Below are 15,418 nucleotides of genomic sequence, written 5' to 3' on the forward strand. Positions count from 1 at the left end.
AACTGAGGTTACAAACATTTGGAAAAAGCTGACTGCAATGGCAAATGGCTATATGATCAATAATGGAGAGAGAATAAAACACATTATACAAACACATTGAGAAATACTCCAGATGTCAACAACACTAAAGTCTCAGACATTCAGATAACAAGAAATGCAACAGTACGCCCTCCGTCTGATACTCAACTTAATCCCACTTAGGGCTGAAGTCTGTCAGTATTCTCTGCTTGGCTGCAAATGACAAGAATATTCTCTAATGCAATGTATAACACTGGGGGCTTTTTCTAATGCACAATATTCACACAAAATAACTATGAAAAAAATCAGAAACCAGGTTTCAGTACCAGCCTATAAAGAAAATGTTATGCTGCTGAAGGCATAGGGATTTATCTAGCTTGAAGCTGGATATTTCCTTACAAACATTTATTCCTGAATATAAAACTGAATTGAATGTTCTGTGATTTTAAATTTATAGTATATATCATATCTATCTATTTAGATTACTGAATCATATATTACTTAGAAATCTCATATTTCAGGGTATACTGTGTCTTTTTTCCCTCTTTTTGAGCATAATGCATTTTAGCTGGAAAAAGATTACTCTGGAGTGATATTCCCTAGATCACTAATGCATCACATGGAAGAAAACATATGAGATACACAATGGAGTAACACTGCAAGGAAATGAATGGTGATTTAGCAACACAACTCATATTTACATACACCTGGACAATGTTTTGAAAATTGACACACACCCCCCATGAATTTACAAAGGGCCTTATACATTTCAAAATAATTTATAACTGTTTACTCAGCAGTTTTATTTAATTACAAACTCTCTGTGATCTTTCAAAGAAATAACGGATGTCCCAGCTGAATAAGGAAAAGAAAAAGACAACTATCTGCGGGGAAACTGCTATACTAAGCTTGTACTCTCTTTAATGACTTTGATGTTGGAAATCGCCTATAAGCAAAGGACTTTGTAGAGACTACCGGATAAGTGTAGGGCAGGATAAACTTAGTGTATCTGTTGCCCTAAGAGAAACTAGATTATAATGTTCCCTATGTAGTCAAAGATTTAGGACTCTAGTTTACATTAAGGGGAAAAGTGCCAATAAGAAGCACACTATCCCTACCACATGGAAAAATATTCTATCAATCTATTTAGATTGTAATGCTGCACCAATCTATGTGACATCTGAGTACCTAACCACTGAATTATATATAAGGATTAGAAGTCCAAGAATCTGTCTCGCTGTAGTTAAAAGCACACCTCAGGTACACTTTAGCAATCTATCCCACACTCCTCACCATATTATAGGTGCAAGTAGACCTCTAAGATTTGATCCTGCAAGATGTTGCGCACAAGGGCTGAGATCCAGTAGAAAAGTGAAGCACGTGTGTAGTCCCAGTGACAACAGTGAGACTACTCATATGATTAAAGAAAAGCATATAAATTTAGGACCTGTTTCAGGAAAGCATCCCTATTTAGGACAGCACAGAAGCGTGCGTTTAAGTGCTTTCTGAGTCAGTGCCAGAGTGCTAAGGCCCTGGCAAGACCAAGCCCAGAATGATTTAAATTTAAGGGGAAAGTAACTTTTCTGTTACTTTTTCTATGTAAAAGAATAAATAGACACAAATCGGACATCAGGAATGGTAACATGCAAAAGCCAGTAGGACTTCAATCTTCCTGGACATTCTATAACAGATTTAAAAGTAGCCATACTTGAACAAAGAAACTTCAGAAACAGACTTCAAAGAGAAACTGCAGAACTAAAATTCATTTGCAAATTTAACAGCATTAATTTGGGCTTGAATAGGGACTGGGAGTAGCTGGCTCATTACAGAAGCAACTTTTCCTCTCCTGGAATTGACACCGCCTCATCAATTATTGGGAGTGAACTACATCCACCCTGATTGTATTGGCCCTGTCAACACTGGTTCTCCACTTGTGAAGTAACTCCCTTCTCTTCATGTGTCGGTATAACAATGCCTGCATCTGGAATTTTCACTCCATGCATCTGAAGTGGGTTTTTTACCCATGAAAGCTTATGCCCAAATAAATCTTAGTCTTTAAGGTGCCACCAGACTCCTTGTTGTTTTTCTGTAGAAGACATGTGACCTGTATCAGAATTACCCCTACAAGGGTCCCTTCTATGCTGAGGCACCAAAATTTTGATGCCTGTATATACTGCAATAAGTGAGAGTTTTTCTTCATGAGGACTGAGCAAGGACCTCAGAATTTGGTCTTGTATTTACATTCACTAACAAAGCTTATTGTTCAGTCCTGCCTATAATGCTCTCAAACTGATAGTCCCAATATGTGTACATATAGAAGTGGACATTTTCAGTGGGACACCCTTAACTCCAGAGTTTACTTCCACCATTGGTCTAAAAGACTTTGAGTTTCATGACTCCATGGCATGTCGCAAAACCTATTTATTGAAGCTTTCTCTGGGCTTTTCTTCACTACAGGGGTAAGTTGAGCTAACGTAGCTGGAGTTGACGTAGCTTAGGTCAACTTACTCCAGTGTCTTCACGGCGCTGAGTCAATGGGAGACGCTCTCTGGTCGACTTCCCATACTCGTCTCAGGGAGCTGGGTACCAGGGTCGACAGGAGAGCGCTCTACCATCAATTTAGCGGGTTTTCACTAGACCACTAAATCAATCCCTGCTGCATTGATTGCAGCAGAATCGATCTCCCCGATAGTGAAGACCAGCCCTCAGAGAGGGTGGGTTGAGCCAGAGGGTCTTGTGCTTTATTTTTGTGGAGGAGGAAGAGGAAGAGTGTGACATTTTATCAGTGTGGCTGACTTCTATATTATTGAGTCTCCCACCCCCAATGCATTTTTCAACCTATTATTGTAAGTGGATAATATAAACACACAAACTGTGATGCATGCTGCAGCAGAGAGTTTGCCTCAACATCTCTGAGTGAGGATATTTGTTTTGCAGAGTTCAGGAATCTTTCCCCTATGAACAGCCACATTATTTTTCTTTAGAGCAGAATGTGATTTCTTTCACCCAATCTGAAAACAATATTTTTCTATCTGTGAGCCCCTCAGATATATAATAGGCAGGCTGCCACTCCTCACAAGTACAGTACATCATTTTTGAGGGAATCATCTCCAAATTTTACCTCTTAACTCCTCCGTCCTCTGGAAATCTCTAAAACCACATGGTATGTCACCTTTCCTTCATGTTAGTTGTAGTTCTCTCCTGAGTCCTTCAAAGAGGCTGCAGAGATGGTCACTCAAGACTGACAGCAGACCTCCAAAAGTTCAAAATACCACTGGTGGCCTATGCAGTGCAATCAGCTCCTTGCATCTGGAGAGCAAGGGATTGAGCTGACAACCTAACTGTAACTCTTAACACAGCATTGCACTCTGATGCCACAAGACTGCTGGGCCAGTCTACACGCATATAAAAACCTTTCAATACTAATTAGATGTTTGCCATTAGTGTACAGAGCCAAAAAGCTGTTTACAATCTCTTCATTATATCTGTGGGAAGCACAGGCTGGAAATCTTTACGTACTGCCGAGTTCATTTCATATTTATATTTTATATTTAACTATCATGAAACACATTCAACTACTATACCATAATTTCATTGGCATTTGTTCCTCAAAAGGGGTACTACTTCTCAGCTTTTTTTGCATCAAGAGGATATACCACTATCCTAGACATTCTGCCACCAGCATTCTTCTGCTTGTCTGGATTTATCAAGCTATGCAAGCTGGTAGCAATATTCCACATATGTTCACTTTTTATAATCCTCAAACTACAAAGGAGCTCAGATCTGGGAAGAAAATGAAAGTAATACTTAGAGAGTTTTCACTGTTTCCTCTCACTACACATTTCTTGACTTTGACAAAATTCGAGAAATGATCTATCAGTAATATAATAAGAATTTCGGATTTTCATTCTGTTCAGCTCCAAACATTTAAACTATGTTTTTGATACGTACAAATGTTTGGTCTTTTCATAAAATGATGATCCAATGCAGCAACAGTAATATTATTGCTAAGAGAACAACTCTAAACTCTCAGGGAGATATTAACCCCTGGTGTAACTCTACCAAGGTAAACAGAATTACATGAGGGATGGATTTGACCCACAAAATATCTAAAATCTGTTTAGGCAATTTGACATTGTATAATGTAATATTTGTTTCTCAGAAATACAACAACAAGGCACCACAAGCTGGTCTGTCTCGTAGGCATCAGTCTGAAACATGCCATATACAAATAAAATGCAATTTCTGTTTTATGGCACTTTTACTTAAAAACATTTGAATTATATAACTGTATTGGAGTGATGAAATGTACATGAATGAATCCAACAGTCATTGAAGGTGCAACATCATTTCACAAACAACCACTTTTGCATTTGCCAATTAGGGAGGCTACAAGGTTGTGTGTGCATATGAGAGAGAGAGAGAGAGAGAGAGAGAGCGCGCGTGCAGCTGGCAGCTCACACAATCCAGTTATGGGAAAATGTAGCTACTTAAGGTGTGTGTCAACAGGCAGCACTGTCCAGCTGCGCCCTCTGCTGGCAGGCCATGGCATGACAGATGTGCCTGTCAGCTTCCCCTTTCACACTCCCCCAAAGCAGTTCAAATAGCATTTCTTAGTGCAAATGGCCCTTGTGGGGTTAATTTATTACAGAAGAACCCCCATGCACTAACAAATCCCAATACAATAATCCAAGCAATACATTAAATACAGCCCAATGTCCCCTCACCACGCCCTGCCTTCCCAGCCCTCTGGCTTCAGGGAGAGCCTGCAGAAAACTTTCAGCTCTCTATACAACTTCTACCAGCGAAACTTCTCCTGACTATAGCTGCTCTGATTCACCAAGTCTCTCTCTCTACTGGCTCACTCTCTAATCTTTAATAGGCCCCAGGTGCTGTCCCACCCTCTGAATTGGCCAAACTGGGGAGCACCTGTTCAGAAACAGGGCAGCTGGACTTGCTTCATTTACAGGGGGCCAGCCACCATGTGACAGTGTGACTCATACAAAAGTGTAAACATATGTTTAATGGTGCGAGCCTCTAAAAGAATCTGAACTGTGCATTAAACATAATAAAATAAATCTGAATTGTAAATTGTTGTGTGAAGGTTGACACAGACAAACAGAAGGAAGTGTATTTAAGCTAGGTGCGAATAGAATTTTGTAGCAAGTTTCCAACTAAAATATAGCAGAACAAAATATCTTTTGTGTATAATAGAAGAGATGTGTATAGAAAGTCTAAAAAAGAATCAGCACATCATCACTGAAAATAACAATCATATTAGCCTAACAGATGGCCAGGTGGCAATATAATGCCTTGTTAACTTTGTAGCAAGGACATAAAATGTTTTTGCCTCTTTATCATCGTCTTAAAACCAACAACAACAGAGCTGTTAATAAGTCAGTGTTCATCTGGTGTGTATGATTGTTCTTACTCACAAACTTCTCATAAAGTTAAAAACTTCACGAGACAACACTTCGATGATGACATTTACCTACAGCATGGGCATTAACAGTACTATAAAAGCTATTGTCACAGCTAACAGAAAGGTGATGGTTTTAAATGTTTCTGGTGTTATACCTTTTAATCTGCTGTACAATGCACAGTGCCCTGTTTTACCACAGTACTTTGTCGCTCTCTGAAATGTCTTTGCTGCTTATGTGAAAGGAAATTATCTTAGTCCAGTTCCTGGGGCCTGATGCCACTCTCGTGGAAGTCTACAGTAGTCTTTCCATTCACTTCAATGGGCTTTGGACCAGAAGAACATCAGCAAAACTGCCAGCCATGTTGACAATCAAAGTACAGGAGTCAAAGACTGAAAGGGCATGATCATAAAAATCCCTTCTCTGTCCCAGAGGTGTTCCCTACAGGTTAGGCTCCAGCTATATTAGCAGGGCATTGGGGGGAAGCTTTAATCTCTTCTGCCTGTGCAGCATCCTATTCTGAGGATAATTGGCTCTTTAGTGCCAAGTGCTGTCAATCCAGAGGCTTTCAAGAGTACTAAATTTCCAAAGTACACACTTTAAAAAGACAAAAACAAAACACCATTTGACATAGACTAAGCCTATTTCCCTTCACTAAAAGAAAAGGAAAATTTCAATTAGAAGCTAAATGTAAATTGTGTAATGTCTCAAGATATTTCAAAGTTGTGAAGCTACAAATGACAAATATATGTAGATTTCATTCTAAAGAGGTTTAAAATTAGAACAACACATGCCAAAAATAATACAGAACAGCATGAAATACAGCTTCAGGTTTTAAAATCTCTGCTGCGCAGGTAACTTTCATTTCCACTCCTTTTAAAGTGCTATGTTATAAATAAGGTAGAGGTCTCCATGGTCCACTGTAAGTGCAGAATCTCTGAATCACAGCGTAAGCCTTTTTAACCATAGATCACATGAAACTAAATGAAAGCGAGGGTGCTTTTTTTTTGCTTGGTTACTTGATGACACGACTTAGATCAGAATTTCACATACCAGTGAAATCAGCAAGTGGGGCCCTTTGGCTTCCTCGACCATGGGACACTATTATTCCAGGAAGGACTGCTAGGCAGAGATGGCGTTTACCTTTCGAGGAGGGGAAAGACCCTATTTGGACACAGACTGGCTAACCAAGTGAGGAGGGCTTTAAACTAGGTTCGACGGGGACAGGTGCGCAAAGCCCACAGGTAAGTGGAGACCTGGGAGATGGGTCTATAATGGCAGAGGGAAAGGAGAGTCAGGGCAAAACTGGGAGGCATGATCAAATCAGTATCTTAGATGCCTATATACAAATGCGAGAAGTATGGGTAATAAGCAGGAAGAAATGGAAGTGCTAATAAATAAATACAACTATGACATTGTTGGCATCACAAAAACTTGGTGGGATAATACACATGATTGGAATGTTGGTATGGCTGGGTACAGCTTGCTCAGGGAGGATAGACAGGGGGAAAAGGGAGGAGGTGTTGCCTTATATATTAAAAATGTACACACTTGGACTGAGGTGGAGATGGACATAGGAGATGGAAGTGGAAGTGTTGAGAGTCTCTGGGTTAGGCTAAAAGGGGTAAAAAACAAAGGTGATGTCATGCTAGGAGTCTACTACAGGCCACCTAACCAGGTGGAAGAGGTGGATGAAGCTTTTTTTAAACAACTAACAAAATCATCCAAAGCCCAAGATTTGGTGGTGATGGTGGACTTCAGCTATCCAGATATATGTTGGGAAAATAAACACAGCGGGGCACAGACTATCGTTCTTGGAGACAACTTTTTATTTCAGAAGGTTGAAAAAGCTACTAGGGGGGAAGCTGTTCTAGATTTGATTTTAATAAATAGGGAGGAACTCGTTGAGAATTTGAAAGTGGAAGGCAGCTTTGGTAAAAGTGATCATGAAATCATAGAGTTCACAATTCTAAGGAAGGGTAGAAGGGAGTACCGCAAAATAGAGACAATAGAGACAATGGATTTCAGGAAGGCGGATTTTGGTAAGCTTAGAGAGCTGATAGGTAAGGTCCCCTGGGAATCAAGACTGAGGGGAAAAACAACTGAGGAGAGTTGGCAGTTTTTCAAAGGGACACCATTAAGGGCCCAAAAGCAAGCTATTCCGCTGGGTAGGAAAGATAGAAAATGTGGCAAAAGACTACCTTGGCTTAACCACGATCTAAAAAATAAAAAGGAGTCATATAAAAAATGGAAACTAGGACAAATTACAAAGGATGAATATAGGCAAACAACCCAGGAATGCAGGGGCAAGATTAGAAAGGCAAAGGCACAAAATGAGCTCAAATTAGCTACGGGAATAAAGGGAAACAAGATGACTTTTTAGCAATACATTAGAAGCAAGAGGAAGACCAAGGACAGGGTAGGCCTACTGCTCAGTGAGGAGGGAGAAACAGTAACAGGAAACTTGGAAATGGCAGAGATGCTTAATGACTTCTTTGTTTTGGTCTTCACTGAGAAGTCTAAAGGAATGCCTAACATAGTGAATGCTAATGGGAAGGGGGTAGGTTTAGAAGATAAAATAAAAAAAGAAAAACTTTAAAATCACTTAGAGAGGTTAGATGCCTGCAGGTCACCAGGGCCTGATGAAACGAATCCTAGAATACTCAAGGAGCGAATAGAGGAGGTATCTGAGCCTCTAGCTATTATCTTTGGAAAATCATGGGAGATGGGAGAGATTCCAGAAGACTGGAAAAGGGCAAATGTAGTGCCCATCTATAAAAAGGGAAATAAAAACAACCCAGGAAACTACAGACCAGTTAGTTTAACTTCTGTGCCAGGGAAGATAATAGAGCAAGTAATTAAGGAAATCATCTGCAAACACTTGGAAGGTGATAAGGTGATAGGGAATAGCCAGCATGGATTTGTAAAGAACAAATCATATCAAACCAATCGGATAGCTTTCTTTGATAGGATAACGAGTCTTGTGGATAAGGGAGAAGCGGTGGATGTGATATACCTAGACTTTAGTAAGGCATTTGATACGGTCTCACATGATATTCTTATCAATAAACTAGGCAAATACAACTTAGATGGGGCTACTATAAGGTGGGTGCATAACTGGCTGGATAACCGTACTCAGAGAGTAGTTATTAATGGCTTCCAATCCTGCGGGAAAGGTATAACAAGTGGGGTTCCACAGGGGTCTGTTTTGGGACAGGGTCTGTTCAATATCTTCATCCACGACTTAGATATTGGCATAGAAAGTACGCTTATTAAGTTTCCAGATGATACCAAACTGGGAGGGATTGCAAGTCCTTTGGCAGATAGGGTCATAATTCAAATCTGGATCTGGACAAATTGGAGAAATGGTCTGAGGTACACAGGATGAAATTTAATAAAGACAAATGTAAAGTGCTCCACTAGGAAGGAACAATCAGTTTCACACATACAGAATGGGAAGAGACTGTCTAGGAAGGAGTAAGGCAGAAAGGGATCTAGGGGTTATAGTGGACCACAAGCTAAATATGAGTCAACAGTGTGATGCTGTTGCAAAAAAAGAAAACATGATTCTGGGATGCATTAACAGGTATCTTGTGAGCAAGACACGAGAAGTCATTCTTCCGCTCTTCTCTGCGCTGGTTAGGCCTCAACTGGAGTATTGTGTCCAGTTCTGGGCACCACATTTCAAGAAAGATGTGCAGAAATTGGAGCGGGTCCAGAAAAGAGCAACAAGAATGATTAAAGATCTAGAGAACATGATCTATGAAGGAAGGTTGAGAGAATTAGGTTTGTTTAGTTTGGAAAAGAGAAAGACAGAGGTGACATGATAGCAGTTTTCAGGTATCTAAAAGGGTGTCATAAGGAGGAGGAAGAAAACTTGTTCATCTTAGCCTCTAAGGATAGAACAAGAAGCAATGGGCTTAAACTGCAGCAAGGAAGGTTTAGGTTGGACATTAGGAAAAAGTTCCTATCAGGGTGGTTAAACACTGGAATAAATTGCCTAGGGAGGTTGTGGAATCTCAATCTCTGGAGATATTTAAGAGTAGGTTAGATAAATGTCTATCAGGGATGATCTATACAGTATTTGGTCCTGCCATGAGGGCAGGGGACTGGACTTGATGACCTCTTGAGGTCCCTTCCAGTCCTAGAATCTATGCATCTATGAATGGAGGTTGTTCCACTCCAAACCCTTCTTAACTTGCAGCTGGACATAATTACTCTTTTCTCAGTGGGATGAACAGCAGAGATTTACATGTTTGGAAAACCCAGTCGAGGGTGGGAAGTCTGGTGGGAATGATCTGGCAGGATGCCAGGCCCCTGTGCAGCATATGATGAGCTGTCAGTTGTTTCTACTCTTGAAAGTGTATCTTAATGGGGAACAAGCCTATACCTCAAGGTACAAAAGAAAAGGGACAAAAGAAAAAAATAATGTGCCTACTGTCAGAGTTTCCTGAGAAGACCTTGGCTGATGCCAGCAGCTAAGGAGTTTGCTTGCTGTAAACAAAGAACTTTGGTAAAATAAGTTTCCCCTATTTTATATGCACAGCTTTGAAGCTGGCGTTTAGTCCCTATGAAACCTGAGTACATGGATCAGCACACACATTCATGCTCTCACACACAAAATCTCTCCTCCTCTAATAGAAAGGCACATTTGCTCTTTTCATACTAATTTTGTTGGTTGTGTTTCAAATAGCCCTTGGGTAATTTGTTGAAGACTTTGATTCAATGGTAAATAATGAAGAGGACAAGTCACTGACACAGCATGATCTGGATTGCATGGTAAACTGAGTGCAAGCAAACACTCTGTGTTTTAATATGGCTAACTGTTAATGTATACATCTCAAAGCAAAGAATGAAGGCCATATTTACATGATGGAGTATTCTATCCTGGAAAGCAGTGAATCTGAAAAAGATTTGCAGGTCATGGTGGATAATCAGCAGAACATGGGCTCCCAGTGCAATGCTGTGGCCAAAACAGCTCATGTGAGCCTTAGATGCATAAACAGGGGAGTCTTGACTAGGAGTAGGCATGTTATTTTACCTCTGTAATTGGCACTGGGGTAACCACTGCTGGAATACTGTGTCTAGTTCTAGTGTTCACAATTAAAGAAGGACATTGTTACATTGGAGAGAGTTCAGAGACGAGACATGAGAATGATTAAAGGATTAGAAAAAACATGCTTTATAGTTATAGACTCAAAGAGCTCAATCTATTTAGTTTAACAAAGAGAAGGTTAAGGGATGACTTGATTACAGTCTATACCTATCTGCATGGGGAACAAATATTTAATAATGGGTTCTTCAATCTAGAAGAGAAAGGTATAACCAGATCCAATGGCTGGAAGTTAAAGCTAGACAAATTCAGATTAGAAATTTTTAAGTGACAGTAATTAGCCATTGGGACAATTTACCAAGGGTCATGATGGATTCTCCATCGCTGACAATTTTTAAATCAAGATTGGATGTTTCTTTTAAAAGATATGCTCTAGGAATTATTTTGGGGGAGTTCTAGGGCCTCTACAGAAGGTTGAAGAGATGAACACAATGGTCCCTTCTGGTTTTGGACTATGAATCTATCTATGAATTTTTGGGGATCAGGGATTGCTAGGAGTGAGCAGGCTCTAGCAGAAAGTCCTGGGAGTTAGCAGCCAGGTAGAGGCCTTGGAGAGGGCTGCCAAAGCAGGAAAGGCCTCAGGCAGGGAAGGCCTGGCAGAAGGAAGAGAATTTTGTATGGACTTTGGGATTAATTTTGTTTGGGGATTTTGAGTATTTGAAATGTAATTTATATTAATAAACCAAGTTCCCAAGGAGGGGCATTTTGACCCTCCCCCCGCAAAAAAAGCACAGGTGAAGTTTTATTTGAACTCTCAGAAGGGAAACTGAGGTAGGGTGCTTCACAGTGAGCTCTGGCCAGGAGGGGATGTGCAGGAGGTAACTACTATGTTTACAGCGTCCCTGCCCCAACCGGTAATGTCTGAGCCCTGCTCCCTGCCCAGTGTGTGCATGCCAGGACCTGGGGCCTCTGCCCATCTATGGTGATGTGCCCCCCATTCTCTATACCCCCACATGTGAGCCCCATCTGAGAGGACCTTGCCTTTCTGAGGATGCCTGCACCCCACTCCCTAACCCTCTTCCTATTATCTGAGTGTTTCTGCCACTTGGGGGTGTCTGAGACCTGCTCTGTGCCCCTGTGGACATGCTAGGATCTGGGGTGGCCCTGCCCATCCATGCAGATCTGATGCCCCCCATTCCTGACCCCTCTCATGTGAGCTACGGTCTGGTGGTCTCCTTTTTAGGGGTGTAGAAGCCTCTCTCCCTCTCTGCCATGTGAGCCAGGATCTGCCCCTCTGTGGGGGCAATTTAGAACAGTCATGCTTGGAGCATGCACAAAGAACACACTGGTGAGAATGGGGTAAGGAGCTAAGAATAGGTATCCTTGACACATATCATGAAACTCTCCAGCACTGGGGAAGAGGGAAGGGAACACCTACTGACATGAATGGAGCAGTTCACATGTCTCATAGCTATTGTTTCAGGCTGCATTCATCTTCACTGGGCATTCTCTTTCAATTGAGAACATCTCATTGAAATGAATGAGCCACTTAACACCTTTCCCAAATTCTGGGCCTGCAACTTTGAAACTGAAATCCACATGGGGTAGAAATATAAAGCTATGTCTACATCCCTAACCAACAAAAGTTTTATTGACAAAAAGCACCAGTGTGGACAGCATTTTGTGGGCGGGAAATGCTCTCCCACTAACAAAGCTACCTCCACTCATTGGGGGTTGTCATAAACATGCAGGTAGGGGTAGCATAAAATCCCTCCTTTACCTGTAAAGGGTTAAGAAGCTCAGATAACCTGGTTGGCAACGGACCAATAAGGGGAGAAGATACTTTCAAATCTGTGGGGGAAAGTTTTTGTTTTGTGTTCCTTTGTTCTCTCCGGGTCAGCGAGGAATCAGGGCAGGGAAAATACATCTCCCAAAGCCATACCTGAACTAAGCCTCTAAGTTTACAAATTGTAAGTAATAGGAAGAAAATGCGTTATATTATCTTTTGTTTTGTTTTAGCTTGTGAATTGTCCCTATGCTATGAGGAAGGTTTATCCCTGTTTTTTGTAATTTTAAAGTTTTGCCTAGAGGGGAAATCCTCTGTGTTTTGAATCTGATTACCCTCTAAATTACTTTCCATCCTGATTTTACAGAGGTGCTTCTTTTACTTTTTCTTTATAATAAAGTTTTGTTTTAAAGAATCTGATTGGGTTGGTAGTGTCCTAAAAACCCAAGGGCCTGGTCTGTGCTCACCTTGGTTACTCTCAAGCCTCCCCAGGAAAGGGGGTGAAGGGCCTTGGGGGGATTTGGGCGGAACAGGAATTCCAAGTGGACCTTTTCCTTGAATCTTTGTCTAACACACTTGGTGGTGGCAACATACTGTCCAAGGGCAAGGAGAATTTGTGTCTTGGGGAAGTTTTTAACCTAAGCTGGTAGAAATAAGTGTAGGGGGTCTTTCATGCGGGTCCCTACAGCTATACCCCAGATTCAGAGAGTTGAGGGAACCCTGATGGGGTGGTTTTATTTTGCCAACAGAAGAGCTCTCTCCTGCTGGCAAAGAGCAGCTATGCAGGAGACCTTACCGCGGCACAGCTGTATCGACACAGCTGTGCCGCCATAAGGTACACAGTGTAGACATAGCCTAAGAATGAACAAAACATTTGGGAAAAGTCTGCCTCTCACACGTTATTATTTTTAAATTTTGGAGAAATACAGTCAAAATACAGCAGAATATTCAGAAGTGGCTAAAACTAGTTTTGAAGAGACAAATTACACAGTCAAAGCTCACTGGAAGGGAAGGGGTGATTAGAGGCAATGGGGGAAGAGGGGTTTGCGTCTGCGGTAAGGAATGGGATTATTATGTGGAGGGGATAAATGGGAATGGATTGTATGGAAGGTAAGGGACGAACAATTGGGGGGCTCAAGCAAACAACCCATGCAATCTTAACTGTGTCGTCTTTGAGCGATGCCCAAATACACTTATATCACACGCTCCCCACTGTGCCTTTTCACTGTAACGGACAGGTACTATCTGTACTTGCCCTATGCTCAAACACTGGCCTACTTTCTTGATAGAATACCACACCTATAAAATTTAATAAACAACTTCATACCCTTTTACAACCGCTTCACACTTGCACACTGCAGCACACAGGTTACCACCTAAACCTATACTTTTCCCTACTCATCATTAAATCCAGACTGCTCTCATATCCCACATCACTACTGATGATACCCACAGCAAGAAGACCCAGGGCCTTGCTACTGACACAACCCACACAACTGTGAATTGAAATGATGCCGACTGGAACCTCAAGATACATATGTACCTAATTTCTTTGATAGACAAGGTGGGTGAGGTAGTATCTTTTATTGGACCAACTTCTGTTGGTGAGAGACACAAGCTTTTGAGCTTATACAGAGCTCTTCTTCAGGTGCTGCAATTATATTTTCTTTGCTAACACACGTGGGGGGAGGAGTCAGACCCAGATCTCCTCATATCACAGTCACAGCTCTTCCAGTTCCAAGCTGCTCCATGTTATCCTTCCAACATTTAATAAAGTTCCACCTAACACAGTGAGTGCAGCGCGAGCCCTAATGTCCACACCAGAGTTAAACAGCCTCTTACCCAGAGCCCCAAGAGCTCGAGTCAGCTAGCATGGGCTAGCTGCGGATGTCTAACTGCAGAGTAGACATACCCTTAGACACTAAAGTACTGGACTACTATGGCAAATCAGACATTTATATATTTAAGTGCCCTAAGCTGCAGGTGCAAATAACTGTGGGCAAAAGGATCAGAGGTGAATACCTATAAATCTAGCCTTAAGATTCAACAGAATTATGCAAGCTAGTTTTCTGTACCTTATCTTTCACTTTCACTCCTCCAAAGATATATGAACTTGAAAGCAGCAAACCTTAACTTGCTGGATGTATCTGAAATTCATGCTAATAGATTACAATTGTTTTTCTTATTTAAGCCATATATTAGATTGCTTTTTCAATTTCTGCATTGCTTCACAATTTTGCTGTATACACCAATAATGAGAAGACAACTTTTTAAATTAAAAGCATTAATAAAATGCTGTTTATAGATATTTTTAAATTAGAAAAATGTCAAACATAAACAACAATCTGGGCATCTGAATAGTTGTGCTCTTTTTTAATGTCAGAAAACTATTCCTGTATAATAAATTCTTTTGGAGAATTAAAGATAGTACCTTCTGTAGATGCATGCTGCAGCGTATAGGTTCTGCACTTTAATCTTGATTTCTGGAAGCCTTTCTGAAAACATAAGCTTTTAACCCACTCATACCCCATTGACTGAATGTAAACAAAATAATGCCATTAACATAATTTCATTAGACATTTCCTATTTGAATTCCTTTATATTCCTCTTGGTGTCCACCCACTGAGAGTGGACACCAACGCTGACCTTGGCCAAGAAGATGGCTTGATCCACTGTTTAGAGTAAAGGAATCTTAGAAGTGCCATTCCCTGCCTAGTTATTCTTCCAGTCCTGCTTTTAGGTCTGTGCATAGTGCGGATGTGTCTCAGCTTTATGCAGCCTTATGGATGAGAAAAGCTCAGCTCTAGATATATTGTTTTCTTTTACCTTTTGATAACAACAACAATTCTTCAGTGGAAAGAGATGATTTTGTCTTTATTAAAGTGCCAATAGGATACTCATGAGAGAGGAAGACAGATCCTTGCCCCAGAAAGCTGTCCAGCTAGATAAGACACAAACAGTACTATTCAAATATATCAGCCACATAAGTTTAGGCCTATGATTTCAGGTGTGCCATTTTTAACAATAAATGCCATTTGAGATGTATTCCATGAGAGCACATTCAAGGCAACAGCAGAGTGGAATCAAAGGAAATAATGATGGGTAACATGGTAGCAAGGAGAAATTGGGACATACAGTGAG

At 40.9% G+C, this 15,418-nt stretch overlaps 1 protein-coding gene across 2 annotated transcripts in view; it reads right to left on the minus strand.

Moving 5' to 3' along the window:
• Window positions 1–15,418, minus strand: part of ATRNL1 (attractin like 1) — a 976,173-nt gene that overhangs the window by 299,293 nt on the left and 661,462 nt on the right. The gene's annotated exons all lie outside the window — the stretch shown is intronic.

This window comes from Chrysemys picta, chromosome 7, assembly GCF_011386835.1.
Source record: "Chrysemys picta bellii isolate R12L10 chromosome 7, ASM1138683v2, whole genome shotgun sequence".
Classification (NCBI taxonomy): Eukaryota; Metazoa; Chordata; order Testudines; family Emydidae; genus Chrysemys; species Chrysemys picta.